At 42.4% G+C, this 17,760-nt stretch overlaps 1 long non-coding RNA gene across 1 annotated transcript; it reads left to right on the top strand.

Moving 5' to 3' along the window:
- Positions 1-4,467: 4,467 nt before the first annotated feature.
- Positions 4,468-9,700, top strand: LOC121137851. Its single transcript, XR_005875124.1, has 2 exons — positions 4,468-4,686; positions 9,307-9,700. It is a non-coding gene; the product is annotated as an uncharacterized LOC121137851 (long non-coding RNA).
- Positions 9,701-17,760: the final 8,060 nt, after the last annotated feature.

The raw sequence follows: 17,760 nt of genomic DNA, 5'->3' as shown, positions 1-17,760 counted from the left end.
ATGGCAAAGATTAGAAGATAGAGAATGTGTCATTCCATCTGACATCCCTGTTTCCTGCCAAGGACTATGCTTTTGACTTCCTTTACAGATTTGAGGGACCTGGACCGTTGCGGTGATATTTTGCTTATGATCTAATAAATAAACCTTGCTTGAAGATCAGAGTGCAAAGCTAGCCACACTAGTCAACTATAGAGGCCAGACAGTGGTGGCACACACCTTTAATCCCAGCAGCCACACTAGTTAGCCATAGAGGCCAGGCAGCAGTGGTACATACCTTTAATGCCAGCACTAGAAAGGAGTATAAGACAGGAGGAGACAGGAGTCATTCAGTCTGCAGTCACACTGAGGACAGGATCGTCCTTTGTGGTCTGAGCTTTGGTAGAAGTAAGAGCTCTCTAGTGGCCTGGCTGCTTTGCTTTTCTGATCTTCAGCTTGAACCTCAATATCTGTCTCTGGGTTTTTATTATTCAGGCTACAGACCATTCCTTCTGGAATATGTCTTTCTATCTAGAGTCTCCATGTTTTCCTTTTGCCTCATTTTTAATGAGTCACTGCTGACCTTTGAGGTTTGTCTTCATGGCTTTCTGTGTGGTATCCGTGGTGATCGGTGGTTGATACAGACTTCAGTATGCTGAGTAGTTAGACATTCACATCTCAGGCATCCAATGCTCAGAGAAGTGTGGTCAGTCCCTTCAAGTGAGACACCTAAGGAGAGGCACAAGGAGTCTCTCATCTCTTGACATATCTTACTGTGTTTATTATGGCATTTTAGTTGCTATAATGACAGGAAGCTGAGCCTGAGTAGGGAGGGGTAATGGAACATTTTGGTTTGAGGGAAAGCCAATAAAGGTTCTGTGTATTACCAAAGCTCACGCTCATGAAATGGCCTTGACTACCATGTCATTATTCCCAGCACTCAGGAGGCAGAGGCAAAGGCAGGTGGATTTCCATGAGCTTAAAGGTAATCTGGTCTTCACAGAGAGTTCCAGGACAGCAAGGAGTAAAGAACAAGATGTGTCAAAAAGAAAAAGGAAACAAGAAAAGACATCTGACACTGTGATTCTTCCCTCTGGCTAACTTCTTCCATTGCCTACTTCCTTTAGTGTGTATTTAAAGTCATGCTCTAAAAACATCGCTTCGGGTTCTCCTGGCCTACCCATCATTCACTAGTATTTACTATCTTCAGAATGCTTTCTCTCTTCTTATCACTCATGAGTCTTGTATGGAAATTATAATTTGAACACAAGTTTATTTAGCCATAATTGACCCTTATTGTTATTCAAAGTCAGTTCAAGCACTGTTTTTACTTCAAGAAGAACTAAATCATCCTATGGAATTCTGTTTTGACTGAACGTTTTTTTGTGACCAGACAACATTTGGGAACTTTCTCTGTGTACTCCCTTTGACAGGTGATTGTGGTTGAACAGCTCTTTCAACAGACATCGTTTTGGCAGAGCTGAAGGTCATATAGTTTCCCTCTAAATAATTATGACTTATGAAATGGATAAAAGCCCTACATTGTCTGATATATAAACTTAGAAATTGTCAGATGGGGTCAGGGACAGAGTTAACCTAGATTTCACCCTGGCTTATTTAAGACATCAAAGACAGGGACAAAGCAATTGGACACACTGTTTTAGAAACATCTTCGGTGGAGAGATAAAAGGTGAGTCACCAAAACTGTTTGTCCTTTATGTCCTGAAAATGTCCCTTCCCCACAGAGATCAAGTCTCTTCTTTTAAAAAAGTGATGTGAACAGCAGCCAAGAATTTGAAGTGGGAACTGTGCATTTAAAATTTTTTTCAGTAGTAATATTTACATACATAAATAGGTCATTTTATTCTGGAAATAATAAAGATAATGATTCTGAAGTAAGGTAAGCTAGACAAGAAACTACAAAGGTTTTTTTTTCTTTACAATTATCCAAATATTTACAACAGTCTTGATTTTCTCATTTTCTCAGAGAGGATGTAGAAAAGAGCTTTGTTCACCCAGCTGACACTCAAGCCCTCTTTCTCAGAACTCTCGACCATTGTTCTTGCTATACTATTTTTTTGCAAAGTCCCAGCTATGTGTTTATTTTTCACATATTATATAACTTAACAAACTATTTATCCTTATCATCACTTTGTAAGATTTGAGACTTCCTGACTTTCATATTCTCAGAAAGATTCTCAAAGAAAGCAAAGTCACATAGGCTTATTTCCCTGGTTAACTTCAGAACAAGACAGTAATACTATCTAGATAGTTCTATTTTTACTCTATAATGAGGACACTGAATCTAAAAATTGCACACATCCCTGAGCTGTTACATTTCTTGTTCACTTTAACCTGAATAAGGGCTTCACGTTTTCATGGAATTAGATTTATGCAATGCCTGTTTCAAGGCAGTACACAGCTTGTCACAATCAAATTTAGTGTTTATTTCTCCTTGTAATGAGAAAACCCTCTGGCTGTCCAACCAGCTGTAATTTCTCACTAGCTCTGCATAAACATTTCAATATATAATGAGTCATTGTTGGATTCGATAAAGAAAATGGAATTAGAGAAAGAGTAATTTACATTTGGGTTGCCCTCCCATTAAGGTTTGTAACAAATGTGGAAGAAATGAAAATACCTGAGGCAAAAGGGGGTGTAATGGCACAGCTTGTCATTCTTACACTGAAATGGAGGATGAGAAACTCAAGGTCATCTTTGACCACACAGCAGTGTCCAAGCCAGCCTGGCCTACATGAGACCTTGTTTCAGAGAGGTCTGGGAATGGGGGTGGGGGTTAGAAGAAGAAGAAAGATGGTTCTGGTTTTCAAAATGGGGAGGAATGTTTGGTGTTACCTTGACTTACTATCTGTAGGCTTTACCGGACGCTGTAACAATACGCGACACACAATTACTGACAGTAAAGCTAATTATTTAATGTAGAAAATTACTCACAAGATACCAAACCCAGAGGAGCAGTTTTCAGTGTCCGAACCGGAAGCCGAACTCCAGGAAAAAGAGAGCGAGACTTCCTGTGTGCTGTCTTTTATGCCTTCCCTGTAATGCCCCTAGCCATGCCCAAAAGTGGGCCTGGCTAGTGACGTAGTTCCGCCTATGTACGTATACGTCTTTACGTCCAGCCGTATACTTCTTTAGTCCTGCCTAAAGTGGGTGTGGTTAGCGGTGTGGTAAACCGCCCTTTTATTACTTCATCTGTATGCGCCTCTAATAAGTCACATGTTTAATGGCGGCATCAGACTTCCTCCTACTACTATCCGTTGCCAAGGTTCTTTGCTTACTTATGTTCAGACCCTGTATTTGTTGATCAGAAACATTCCACGAAGAGGATGTTGGGTTCCCAACAGGGCCCAAGCCTCCAACATAAGAGAAGTCCCCACAGAATCCATCCTGCCCTGCTTCTCCACATCCTCCAGTACAAAGCGGATGGGAGTGTGTGCCTGGAGGAAAAACAGCCTGAAAAAGATGATGATCTACCCAGAAGTATGGCTCTGGATATGATTTAAGTTTGTTCCCCAAAGCTCATGACCTGTAAGCTTGTGGTAGTCTTGCTGGGGAGGGACCTGTGAGAACTGGAGCTCTGTGTAAGGTAACTAGTAAAGGCAGTCACTGTTCTTGGGAAGGGTTACTGCTGCTCTGCTGGAGTCAGTTCTTGATAAAGTGGGTTTGTAGGAAGCAGACTAGGTACACCTGTGCTTTCCCATTGGGACGTGACACAATCTTCACTGGAGTCCTGGCCGAATATCTGTGACACTGGGTTTTCAGCCTCAGAAATTGTAAGTCATATGAATCCCTAATGAACTTTCTAGACCCAGATACTTTTTTGTTGCAACAGAAGATAGGAAAAACAAGCAGTGAGCAAGCAACCTTCTAGCCTGTGCCTCCTGGTAGACAATATGTGGGCACAGGCCTCTTCCCTCTAGAGTATGTGACTTCAGATCACCCGTTGTGAAATACCAGCAAAGACTCCTTCCTCTAGGTATTTTACAAAGTCCTTTTGCATCTAGTCTTACCTCCTGAAAGCTTCCTAAGAACAGCCTGATGGTGACCGCTGCAGTTCCCTTTTATTCTCTTTAAATGTAAGATGCATTTTTCTTACATTTATATTGATATTTAATATTTGATATTTGAGCCAAAATTATTTGCTTTCCAACTTTTGACCTTTCTGTATGTGCAGTACCTGACCTTGGTACTGAAAAATATCTCCCTGTTTAAAATGATATATTAGGCTTGTAGCAAAATTTGGATTGCATCAACAGATTTTTGGCCCAGCAGGTCCCGCTGTCCTTGAGACCCAAATAAACACATGGATGTTATACTAATTATAAAAGCTGTTGACTGGTGGATTGGGCTCCTTATTGGCTAGCTCTGCCTTAGTTATTAAACCATAACTATTAATCTATGCATTTCTACATGGACTTATCTTACCAGAGAATGCCTGCCTTGTGTCCTCTCTTCCCAGGCTTACATGACGACTCCTCTCTGCCTACACTTCCCAGAATTCTCCTAATCTCCTAGCCCCACCTGTCTTTCTGCCTGGCCAATAAGTGTTTTATTCATCAACCAATAAGAGAAACCTATACAGAATCCCATTATTGGATCAAGATTGAAGAGTCTCACTGGGATCATTGAGGACTTGAAAAATGGGCTCCCACAGCAAGAAAGAGAGGCTGTGCATAGTAATTAACACAGGTAAGCCACAGAGAACTCAACACTCCTCAGAGTATAGTGTCCCACCAGACTTCTAAGGGACATTTCCGTGGATGTTCATGTCATCCTAGAGAAGGCACAATTATGCTTCATTTGTTTGTGTATGCTACTTGAGTTGATAAACCATTTAAAACCTCAATTCAGCATTCTTAGAATAAGCAGAGATACTGTTCTGAATTGACAATTTAAGCAAAATCTTTCACATTCAGAGATCAGGAATCCTTCAAGAATTTTGTTTCCATTAGAATTTGAGAAAAAAATTGCTAGTGTAGAAAATTTATTGAAGTGATAAGAAGCTGAATCATCCTAAAATTGCAGATTACAAGTCACCACAGAAAAGCTAGTGGCTTGTACATATCTCACATCGTGAGAGGCTGTGTCTGGAATGCTGGAGAGGAGAAAGGCAGAACATTGATAGTGAATGTCTGAAAATGCCAGTCTTGGTGGCAAAAGACCTGGTAATATTGTTGGGGCCCACAAAGATGGCTCTGCTTTATCTTGCCTCAAGGTCAGAGAGTTCAAAGCTGTCCTTAGTAAGTCAAAAGACCTAAAAAGCTACTGTAGGATATTTTGGTCTTGGTAGTACATGTCTTATCTAAATAACAACAGCCTTGGGCTCAGGTGTGTTTACTCTTGACTGTCAAGGCGAATAACAGGTGTGGTCACCAAATGTTTGGAGGATTAAGAGAAGAAAGTCTGTTTGCTCTTTATAAATGATAATAGAAGTCTTTTGCCATGTCCCCCCTTTTGGTTGGGGTACTTAAGAATGTTGAAGAATAACTTGTGGCATTCATAGGGCTTATATAGGGCTTCTTAAGGGCGGAGCTTTCCTAAAGAGAAGTTTTTTCCTGCTCAGGGATTGGTTAGCTTTCCTGCTCAGAGATTGGTTGGTTTTGCATTTCAGTTGGTCAAGGACAGAGTTGGCTCTGGTTTCAGTGCCAAACTATGTTTCTTTCACTGGCCTCCCCCCCCATCAAGTTTTGGAGCCGGGGCATATTACCTTGCCTGGCTCTGGTTCCAGGGTCAAAGTGTGTTTCTTTCACTGGCTCTGGGTTCAGAGCAAGAGTGTTTTTTGTTGTTGTTGTTGGTTTTTTTAGGGGGGGGAGGGTGGCCCTTTTACCATACACATGTATGCACAAATGAAAACAAATTAACTTTAAAATCTCATTTTTAGATGTGCAAAGGTTGTTTGGAGGCCATTTAAAATGCCTCACTTTAAGTATTCTCTCTAAACTGTCTTTGTATACAGAGCACTATCGTGGGTACTAGTGGTGTTTGTCAGTGTATATATGCTTCAGGCCTTCTTGTATCCATCTTTGGCACTGTAGTTTTTCTGTTCCTTCTGACATGGAGCAGGGGGAAAGTGATCAGAAAATGATTTTTGAATGAAATATATTCACAGTGTGACAGATTTCACAGGCAGATTCCATCTGATGTGATACATGGAACAGATGAAACATATTTTAAAAGATTAGCTACTGCATTAAATAGAAGAAAGGGGAGGATAGGAGAAAAGGGTAGGAGAAGGAAAAGAAACCAAGGCCAGTCAGGTATTGATTCCCCTAGCTACTTGGGAGGTTGAGGTAGAAGGTACCTGAGGTCACAACTTCAAGACCAGTCTGGGCATGTGGAAAGACATCCATCTCCAAACAGCAGCCAAATCAGCAGAAGAGTTTTAAATGGCAGGTTCTCTCATGTGAAGTCCTAGTACCATGTAAATACTACTTTTTCTGGAATATTATTGGAAAAGGTGATTTTTGTGGAGTTAGGTAAATCATATCAAGTTGTTTACACTTGATCCAACAAGATCCTAAGAGCTATCCGAAAACCTTAGATACCAAAGATGCTTGATAAGAACAGCTGCATAGCCTGGGTGGTGGTGGCACACCTTTAATTCCAGCACTGAGGAGGCAGAGGCAGGTGGATCTCTATGAGTTTGAGACCAGCCTGGTCTAAAAGACCTAGTTCCAGGACAGCCTCCAAAAACCACAGAGAAACCCTGTCTTGAAAAACAAAAACACCTTTAATCCCAGCACTTGGGTGGCAGAGGCAGGAGGATCTCTGTGAGTTTGAGGCCAGCCTGGTCACAGAGCAAGTTCCAGAACAGCCTCCAAGACAATACAGAGAAACCCTGTCTCGAAAAAAACCAAAAACCAAAACAAAACAAAACAAAAGCAAAACACCAAAAACCAACTACAAAAACAACAACAACAATAACAAGAAACAAAACCCCAGCTGCATATGGGACAGTTGGGACTGAGGAGACTAGGTAGGATATATTGTGACTCCTCAGGTGCTGTAAGAATGAGAAACTGTACTTGATTAATGGTCATATTATCAGTAAAAATAGTGGAACAGAAATAGTCTGTTTTTTGTTACTACAGCAAAATATAGCTAACTGTAAAGAGTTAGATCTAAATGGAACCCACTGCATCTCCCTCCCTCCCTCCTTCCCTCCGTCCCTCCTTCCCTCCCTTCCTCCCTCCTTCCCTCTCCCTTCTGCCCTCCTTCCTCTCTCTGTCACACATACAAATTAATAAAACAAATAAAAGACAAGAAAGTAGAAAAGGTTTCCTTGGAAAGAGAAAATGAATTACCGGGAAGGACACAACAGAGGGTAACAGAGATATGGATTCATCGTTGAAATATATTGTGTGCATGCATGAAATGTCATAATGGAACCATTATTGTGCAGAATTAAGATATGATAATAAAACATTTAAAAACCAAAGTTCAGATGTCGAGGTGCAGGCTTTGTGGAAGGCACTTTTTGATCAAATCACCTCATGGAGGATGGCATGGGGAGGAAGAAGGTCTTCTCAGAACAGAAAGACACCAGACTGGGGTCATGCAGTCCCTTCCAGCAACACACCTCACTTAAGGACTTCCTCCAGACCTTATCTCTTCAAAGCTTCAAAAACCCCCAGTGCCTACATCTTGGGGACCAAGCTTTTGATTCCTAAATCCTGGAAGACAAACAACATCAAATACAATGATGAATATATAAAAAGTATTTTGAGGGTTTATCACTGTTGGAGGTAAAAATTTTCTAAGTCTCTGTGCTCTAGCCCCTCAATACTTGGGATTGGTCTCTCTCACTCTCTCTCTCTCTCTCTCTCTCTCTCTCTCTCTCTCTCTCTCTCTCTCTGTGTGTGTGTGTGTGTGTCTGTGTGTGTGTGTGCCTGGTGAATGGGTGTGTATGTGTGTATGTGTGTGTATCAGACTAAAAACTAAATTTAAAACATTTTGTTTAGTCTGTAATGCATATGGTGGGTCAAGTAGGATGAAAGTTACATTTAAAAAATAATGTTTCCAATATACTAGTGGATAAGAAAATGCTAAGATCCTTGGAAGACTTCACTGGGGAAAAGGTCATAATTAATTGCCAGTTCTACGCAAGCTTATAGGGACTTGAACCTTTCCCAGACAGAACTGGGTGACCCCCTTCTGAGCTCCATGGCAACTGTTCCATATATTGTCACTGGACTTACCCTTTTCTGTGACTGGAAGTTCACTTTTTACCACTCCTTGGAAGAAGGCACTCAGTTATCCTGTTTTAGACCAGGCTGTGAACAACCTGCAGTCAAAAGCACAAACTGCATGTGTGGCTGGTTTGTGTCTGCTCATTCATGCACTCCTGTATGTGCATGTTATCAGGGTCAGGACACAGAGCACCGTAAGTCCCCCTTTCCCCTTCTCAGTCTGTGGTCATGTTGTACCCAAACTCTGAGCCACAAAATCACCAAAAGACCCCAACTGATGTAAAAGCAAAGAGTCTTTACTTAGTAAACGAGTTAACTGTATTAACTTGATTCCTCCGTCCATCCCACACAGTTGATGGAAGGAGAAGGACCCAGAGGGACCTCGGGGGAGGAAATTTATTGGGATGGATCAAGGGGAATGTCTGGGGTTCACAACAATGTCAGGATTGGTGCACTTCTGGGCTTGGGCGACCTGGCCTGTGTTGATTAGTCAGCTGGTTGCTATGGCCTATAGGCCCTCTCAGGGTTGTTGCTATGCTCTGTATGTCACTGTTACTGTAAAGCACATCCAGAGCCTGACAGCTAACTTCTGATTGGTTCCTTGCCACATGGAGGTATCTGGCTTCCTAGTGCCTAGGACGTCGCACAAGGTCAGGAATCTCCACACAGTTTGCTAAATCAGAGGCATACATCTTGCTGGGTCTTTCCTGCAGCCAAAGCAGGGGGCTCAGTGAGGTTCTGGTCCCTTAGGTCAGAAATGCTCAGACCCCACTCCAAGCGCTCATTGGCTTCTACCACAGTTTTTTCCTGTCTGTTCTTTAAATAAGTGCATCATTCCAATGTATTCTGCTGTACACATGTGTTTGTGACTCATATCTGCCACTGTGCCAATTGGTTGCTTTTTTACTGTGCTTAATATTGCATTATTCTTTATTTTCCTGTTGAATAATATTTAAGGTGCTTCCAGTTTTCTGGTACTGTGATTAAGGGTGATATTAATATTCTTGCATGTATCTTTCTGAGGATGCTTGTATTCATTTCCTCTCACTGTATCTAGGGATGAAACTGCTGAGGGTGAGTGTATGTTTGGCTTTCTTAAAACTGTTAATATTTCTTCCAGGTGGCTGTAGCAACATGCTCTGCTACCATTGATGAGCCCTGAAGTTGGCCCACTGCTGCAGTAACACGTGATGTAGACAGTCTCAGAGTTTCATAAATTTGGGTGGGTGGGTAACATGTTTTAAATTGTATTTTTCTGCAGGGGACTGATGTCAAACATCCATTTATCCATTGTTGGCCATTTAGATATCTTTTACAAAATGTCTCTTCCAATATTTCATGGATTTATAATATTAGATTATCTTTTCTCATTATTTTACTTTTTGGATGACTAATGATCAATGTAGTGGCTGGTAATTATCAAGTATTGAGTAAAACAAATGTAGTAAACAAAGCCAGCTTTATTTGCAAATGTTTCTTTGTTACTGGTCACGTGAAATAAATTATGGAAGCAATTGGTTTCTATGGTACATTTGAATTTACTATTTTTTTAATATCCAAGGGATACATTTTATACATTGCTGTTATATTTATGAGAAGTATTTTCACTTGCATCAGGTTTTAATTCATTCATGCGTTGAGATATTTACCATAACAGCGTCTGGAAGCCCAGAACACAAATTGTAACATTACCATTTATTCCTTTAGTGTGGTAGAAAGATAGGTTTAACACAATGTCTAAAGTGTGGGCTCTATCTTACTAGGCACATTCTTATTTGACTCCTAGACTATAAAATATGCCTTCTGATCCTGCAATGATAAATAAGATTTTAAAAATATGAAAATGTTTTAAAACTCCAATTTAAGATTATTTTGTATCTGAACACTAATTCTTATTATGAGTAAAGCTGGCAGGGGCCACATTCAGACAGGAGCTGCCTGCCAGACCTGGTTCAGAATTGGTGATGGAACAACTCAACCGACAGGAGCAGGGGATTCTAACCCTGGCCTACAGCAGAACTTCATCCAAGTGCCTACCCCCACACCATGCAGCTGGAGTGGACTGAACACAGCCAAATGCACCAACCAGGAACTTGTTTGGCACCTATGGCACCAGGTGGTTGAGTACTGTAGTGATCTCCTTGAGATGAGGAAGCAAGGCCCAGCCCTACATAGAGGCACAGAGACCCACACACAGGCCTGTGGCAGCCTATCCCAGGCTCCAAAGAGAAAACATGGCACACTTGATACCTTGAAGCACCATTCAGAAGGCCACTATTAGAGAGAGCAGAGGCACAGTGTGATGTCTTATGAGGAGGGAGGGAGAGGGAGGGAAGAGGGATGAGGGATGGGGAGGGGGAGGAGAGGGAGGAAGAGAAGGGAGGAGGGGGTGAGGGGGAGGAAGAAGGGAGAGGAAAGGATTCAGGTCCCATGGACAGAGTCAAAATTGAAGAGACAGAAAGGCAGGGAAGGTGCAGAAATGGTGAGGGAAGTAACCCCTTGACCAGCAGTAACATGTGGGTAAGCCACTCCTGCATTTTGTGTGGGGAGCGCAGCAGAGATTACCCTGTTGATGAGAGCACAGGTGCGCCAACCCTGAGAATGGGAGTGTGGGAGACCTAGTCCCAGCCCTCATCTGCCACAAAGCCACATGGTTTGAGGAGAGATGCCCTTTCCCTCCTGCCTGAGGTGGGTGGGAGAGCTGGCACTGTGGTCATAAGGGCAAGAGAGTGGTCCTTGACCCCCAACAGCTGCAAAACTCAGGAGAGCAGACATTGCACCCTCCCTGGGTAACAAAATAGAGCCAACCCTGTTGACAGAGATGTGGGTGAGCTAGCCCTGAAGCAGTGAAAAAGGGAGAGCTGATATCCATATATGAGTAAGTATATTCCATGTTTGTGTTTCTATGACTGAGTTAGCAAGCCCAGGATGGTTTCTTATAGTCCCATCTGTTTGCCTGCAAATTTCAAGATTTCATTGTTTTTTTTTCCACTGAGTAGTACTCCATATTGTAAATGTACCACATTTTCTTTATTCATTCTTTAGTTGAGGGGTATCTAGGTTGCTTCCAGGTTGTGGCTGTTACAAATAACGCTGTTATGAACACAGTTGAACAGATATCCTTGTAGTATGAAAGTGCATCCTTTGGGTATACGCCTAAGAGTGGAATTGCTGAATCTTGAGGTAGACTGATTCCCATTTTCCCGAGAAACTGCTATACTGATTTCTAAAATAGCTGTACAAGTTTGCACTCCCACCAGCAATGGAGGAGCGTTCCCCTTTCTCCACGTCTTCTCCGGCATAAACTGTCATTGGTGTTTTTGATTTTAGCCATTCTGACAGGAGAAAGATGGTGTAGTGACCAGTCCCCCATTTTAGCAGCCATTACAGACTAACATGTGCTTGCATGGCCTTACCGTTCCTGTCCTGGTCACTAGGAGGTCAGATGCCCTCCTCGTGGCAAAGAACCAATCAGAAGTTAGCTGGCAGGGCTGTGCTTTACGGCTCTGGGTGTGCTTTATGGACAAGTGCACATCAGTGACATGCAGAACATAGCAACCACCCTTGGGAGGGCCTATGGGCCATAACAACCAATTGACCAATCAGCACAGGGTAGGTCACCCAAACCTGGAAGCGCACCAATCCTGAGACTGTTTCATACCCCTAGACACTCCCCTTACACTGTCCTTTAAGGTCCCTGCCTCGAGGTTGCTTGGGGTCTTTCTCCAGCCATTCGCCATGGTGGTGGGGTGAAGGGCCCAAGCTAATGGGGTTAGCTCGTTAAACATCTACAATAAAAGACTCTTTGCTTTTGCATCAAAATGGGCCTCTTGCTGATTTTGGGGTTCACAATCAGGGCACAGTATCTCAGAGTTGTTTGATTTGCATTTCCTTGATGGCTAAGGATGTTGAACAATGTCTTTCAGCCATTTTAGATTCCTCTATTGAAAATTATCTGTTTAGATCTGTACCCCACTTTTTAATTGGATAATTTGGTGTTTTGGTGACTAGCTTCTTGAGTTCTTTGTGTATTTTGGAAATCAGCCCTCTGTCAGATGTGGGGTTGGTGAATATCTTTTCCCATTCTGTGGGCTGCCATTTTGTCTTGTTAACAACTGTGCCTTTGCCTTACAGAAGATTTTCTGTTTCAGGAGGTCCCATTTATTAATCGTTGATCTCAGTGTCTGTGCTACTGACTTTATGTTCAGGAAGTGGTCTCCTGTACCAATTAATTCAAGGGTACCTCCCACTTTCTCTTCTTAGAGTTTCAATGAGGCTAGATTTATGTTTAGGTCTTTGATCCTTTTGGACTTAAGTTTTGTACATGGTGATAGATATGGATCTGTCTGCAGTCTTCTACATGCCAATATCCTGCTATGCCAGCAGCATTTGTTGAAGATGCTTTCTTTTTTCCATTGTATAATTTTAGCTTCTTCATCAAAAATCAGGTGTTTGTAGGTGTGGATTAATATCAGGGTTTTCATTTCAATTCCATTGGTTCACTTGTCTGTTTTTGTGCCAATACCAAGTTGCTTCCATTACTATAGCTCTATAATAGAGCTTGAAGTCAGTGATGCCGCCAGAACTTCCTTTATTGTACAGGGCTGTTTTGGCTATCTTGGGTTTTTTGTTTTTCCATATAAAGTTGAGTATTGTCTTTTCAATGTCTGTGAAGAATTGTGCTGTGATTTTGATGGGGATTTCATTGAATCTTGTAGATTGCTTTTGGTAAGGTTGCCATTTTGACTATGTTGATCCTACCTATCCAATCTTTCAATTTTCTGGTATCTTTCTGGAAAGACTCAAACTTCTTGTCATACAGGTCTTTCACCTGTTTGGCTAGAGTTACCCCAAGATATTTATGTTGTTTATGGCTATTGTAAAGGGTGATGTTTCTCTGATGTATTTCTCAGCCCCTTTATTGTCTATATATAGTAGGGCTACTGATTTTTTGAGTTAATCTTGTATCCTGCTACTTTGCTGTAGGACTTCCCTGGTAGAAATTTTCAAGTCACTTATGTAAAGTATCATATCATCTACAAATAGTGAAAGTCTGACTTCTTCCTTTCCAATTTGTATCCCCTTGATGTCCTTTGGTTGTCTTATTGCCCTAACTAGAACTTCAAGTACAGTGTTAGGATTATCAGCCTACAATCCATACTTCCAGAGATGCTACGAAACAAGGAGGACCATAAGAGAAGCATACATGGTCCCCCAGAGAAGGGGAAAAGGACAAGAACTCCTGAACAAATTGGTGGGAGGGAGGAGGGAGCTAGGAGAAAGAGAAGGGGGGAAGAAAATATGAAGGATCAGGAAGATTGAGTTTGGGAAGAATAGAGGAAAGCAAGATAAGGGAACCATTGGAGGTTTAAAGAGAACTCCGGCATGTGGGAAATGTCTAGAGATCCACAAGGATGATCCCCAACTAAGAATATAAGCAATAGTGGAGAGGCTACCTTAAATGCCCTTCGCCTATAATGAGAATGATGACTACCTTAAATACCAGCCGAGAGCCTTCACCCAGTAGCTGCTGGAAGCAGAAGCAGAGATCCACAACCAAGCACTGAGCTGAACTCCTGGAATCCAGTTGTAGAGAGGGAGGAGTGATGATCAAAGGAGTCAAGACCACAGAAACAGCTGACTTGAGAAAGTGGGAGCTCAAAGACCCAAGTTGGACAGCTGGGGAACCAACATAGGACCAAACCAGGCCACCTGAAGGTGGGTGTCAGTTAGGGTGGTTGGGAAGTCTATAGGGCCTCTGGCCGTGGAACCAGTATTTATCCCTAGTGCAGGAATGGACTCTGGGAACCTGTTCCCCTATTGGAGGGATAACCCTCTTGTTCAGATACTTGGAGGAGGGCCTAGGCCCTGCCCCAAATGATTTGACAGACTTGATGATTCCCCCTGGAAGGCCTCGCCCTCCCTGGTGAGTCAATGGGGGATGGGATGGAGGGATTGGTGGGGGGTATAGAAGGATGTAAGGGAAAGGGGACTGGTATTTATATGTAAAATAAGATTGTTTCTAATTTAAATAGAATTCCTGATCCCTACCAGTGGCAACACTCAGGAGTGTGTGCTCTGCACCCTGCCAGGGCAGCACAATAGAGCCAACCCTGTTGGTGCTGGTGTGGGTGAGCCAGTCCCCAAATCATGAGCATGGGACAGCTGTCCCTATTTCCTACCTGCCTAGTGGTGGCATGGGCAGTGGAGAGTTGCACTACCCCCCTCCCCCATCAATGCCTGAGGCAGATGGGAGAGTTGGCCCTGTGACCCCCAGCAGCTGCAACACTCAGGAGAGCGGGCCCTGCACCTCACCAGGGCAGCACAATGAAGCCAACACTGTCAGCGCAGATGTGGGAGAGCCAACCCTGAATCTGTGTCCATGGGAGAGCTGTCCCCATTACCCATTTGTCTTGTGGTAACCGGTGGGGGAGAAGTGCCCTCCCCAACACACATAAATAAATGCCGTGCAGATGGACCTCAGGAATCTGGGGACCATTGAGTGCCTATGTTCAGGTTTGCTGCAAAGAGTTGTACAAAAGAAACAAAGCAGCAACCTTTGTGTTTGTGCAAGTACACATGCAAGGAGTGCTGCAGTCTCTCAGAAGAATGTCGCTGAAAGTATAAAAATAAACAGTGGTGTACACCACACATACGCATGTATTTATACACATACATACACACACAAGGGAATACAGATATTCCCAACAGTGATACAGATTGATCCTATTAAAGTTGCAAGTTTTCTGTACTTTGATATATTTTTAAGATACTCAACATTCAGAGGGTATTACCCTTTTTCCCTTTTTTAAAGTTGTTTATGTCAGGCGTTTTGTGACAGTGACACAAAATCTGATCTGCTGGAACAGTGGTGTCCTTAGACTTCGAGTTTTAGGCTTAGTGTTGGAATAGTAAACTAGGAGTTTGACTTTCCTTCCTTCCTAACTTCCTTCCTTCCTTCCTTCCTTCCTTCCTTCCTTCCTTCCTTCCTTCCTCTCTTTCTCCCTCCCTTCTTTCCTCCCTCCCTATGTATCTTTAAAATCACCCTAAAAATTTGTGTGACAAAATGAAATCCATGCGTCTGATTCATCAAATTTTGCATACACTTATTTTTACATTGTTTAAATTTATTGCAAGTCACATCCTGACCCCAGAGCCCCACCCTGTCAGGTAAAGGGTGGCATCAGGTGCTTGATGTCTCTTCTCTTATAATTGTTCCCAAGAGTTTGTTATCTAGAAGGCAGCCTTATAACCTTACAGATCTGTTACTTTCCTAGGCATTATTATGTTCAGAACATGGAAATTTTATAAGTGGGGCCATTGACAACCACATCCAGAGACACAGTGCTGTGGGGAGTGCCAAACCTTTGTGTTGTTACCAGTGCCTCACAACACAGAAGGACCTTTTTTCTTCTCCCTTCTCTGCTCCCTTGCCCTGTAAGCTTATCTGCGCTTAGTGGGAAGACTGACATTTCTGAGCACATCCAGAAGCCATCAGCTTATTATGCACAATTGCTTATTGGCTAGTAACGAGGTTAAAACTTAGTCAAAGCCCGGCATGGTACAGAGATCCTGTTATAGATGATGCTGCCTGTCAATGTATTTATTCCTACATCCGCACTTGCCATTTAATCCAGTCAAAGTAAACATCCAAATTAGATCAACAATGAATTGAAATTCCTTGAGCAGTTCCACATCCAAGTGCTTCGAGGGGTTAGGATAACATTATACAACACATTCCAATTTGTTATTTAATATTAGGTAAGGAACAGTGCAACACATTGGATGCTTTTCTCTTCTAGTGTGGAGAAAGACTCTTAACATGGTTTATTCTTTAAAATAAGACAATGGACACATTTTACTGTTAATCCCCAAGGTTCCCTCTCATTACATATCAGGCCTGTTGATCATCACTTAGGAGACCTTGTTGGCCCCATGTGTGTTTAAAATTGCCAATTAGCGGCCCTGTCCTGATGCAGCTTGTTACCAGTCACAAATGAGGAGCATGATTTCAAAAACAAGCACTGCATTTCTTCTCAGGTTGCGCTAAAAAACATGCAAGTGAGGCTGGGGAGGGGGCACAGGTCTTCAGGATGCTGAAGTTATTCTAAAGGAGAGAACCCTCAGTCCAAAGTTGGCTTTACACTACCTTCCCTGGCCTCTGAGTGAGCACACCCCTGAGACCAGTGGTGATGTTTTGCTTCACTTAATGCAAACTGCTTTGAGATTTCTGACATCATTAAGTCAAATTTTAGTGCAGCCATTTTGTTCAGATGCAAACTGAGTGACACTTGCTCAGTGAAGGGAGAGCACAACATTCATCACATAACACAAATGTGGACTCTTTGTCTCTGTGTAGAGAGATCAATGCACATTTGCATATGTATGTTGTTGATCTAAATCAGATCTTTGAGATACACATGCATACAAACTCTCATGCACTGTCTCATTGTTTCCCTATAAAGATGTTACTGCCTTTTCTTGTGCTCTGGAATTGGTTAGTGATGTCTCAGATGTAGAGCATGATTTTGAGAATTATGTGTGCTCATTTATTTTCCACCTTCTGCCCAATTTCTAAGTGTTTGTATTTGTAACCTTTGATGCTTAATTATTTTAATACTATGAGCTTAAATATAAATATATAAAAGTATGTCTGAAAAAGTACCAATGGGCCAGCATTTTTTGCTTGTTTTTTTGAGACAGGGTTTCTCTGTGTAGCTTTGAAGCCTATCCTAGCACTCTGCTGTAGACCAGGCTGGCCTCAAAGTCACAGAGATTTACTTGCCTCTGCCTCCGGAGTGCTGGGATTAAAGTCATGCACCACCACTGCCCTGCCATGGGCCAGCTTTATAAAATATATGTAAATCTAGATAAGTTTGTTTAGAAAAAATAATTAGATTTGAAATTTTGTGGGAATAAGTTTGCATCACTGCCTATAAGGGGCAATAGAAACAAGAATGCCAATATTAATAGTGTTAACACTGCAACTGTATTTTGTATCATGCACAATAAAAGAAACCTTAAGTACATAATCTAAGGTAAATTGAAGAGTCTCTCTTGTTTGGGATGAAGAAACCAAGGGCCCAGGAAGTTAAATGGGGCCCAGGTGGGCAGCGATTTGGACTGAATCTCCTACAGCTGACATATAATGGTGCAAAGCGTGGGGTGATTTTGCTGTTCAGGTGTATGATGGGTAAGAAAAGAAAAAGCCATCCTAGGCTGGGCACTCAGAGAAAGTTCTATGGAAAGGGTAAGCAATTGTAGAGTGAAAGGGTAATAAGGGAAGGGGAGAAAACACCACACTGCATGGTGTGGTGCCCAAATTATGAACCCCAAAATCACCTAGAGGCCCATTTTGATGCAAAAGCAAAGAGTCTTTTGTTGTAGTTGTTTAGCAAGCTAACCCCATTAGCTTGGGCCTTTCATCCATTCACCGAAGCCGATGGCTGGAGAAAAGACCCTGAGGAACCACGAGGCAGGGATTTTATAGGGCAGCATAAGGGGAGTGTCTAGGAGTATGCAACAGTCTCAGGATTGGTGCGTTTCCAGGCTTGGATGACCTGCCCTTTGTTGA

The sequence above is a fragment of the Mesocricetus auratus genome, unplaced genomic scaffold (assembly GCF_017639785.1).
Source record: "Mesocricetus auratus isolate SY011 unplaced genomic scaffold, BCM_Maur_2.0 Super-Scaffold_6730, whole genome shotgun sequence".
In the NCBI taxonomy this organism is placed as follows: Eukaryota; Metazoa; Chordata; class Mammalia; order Rodentia; family Cricetidae; genus Mesocricetus; species Mesocricetus auratus.
The sequence above is the reverse complement of the archived record's forward strand: the minus strand, read 5'-3'. Positions and strand labels throughout refer to the sequence as shown.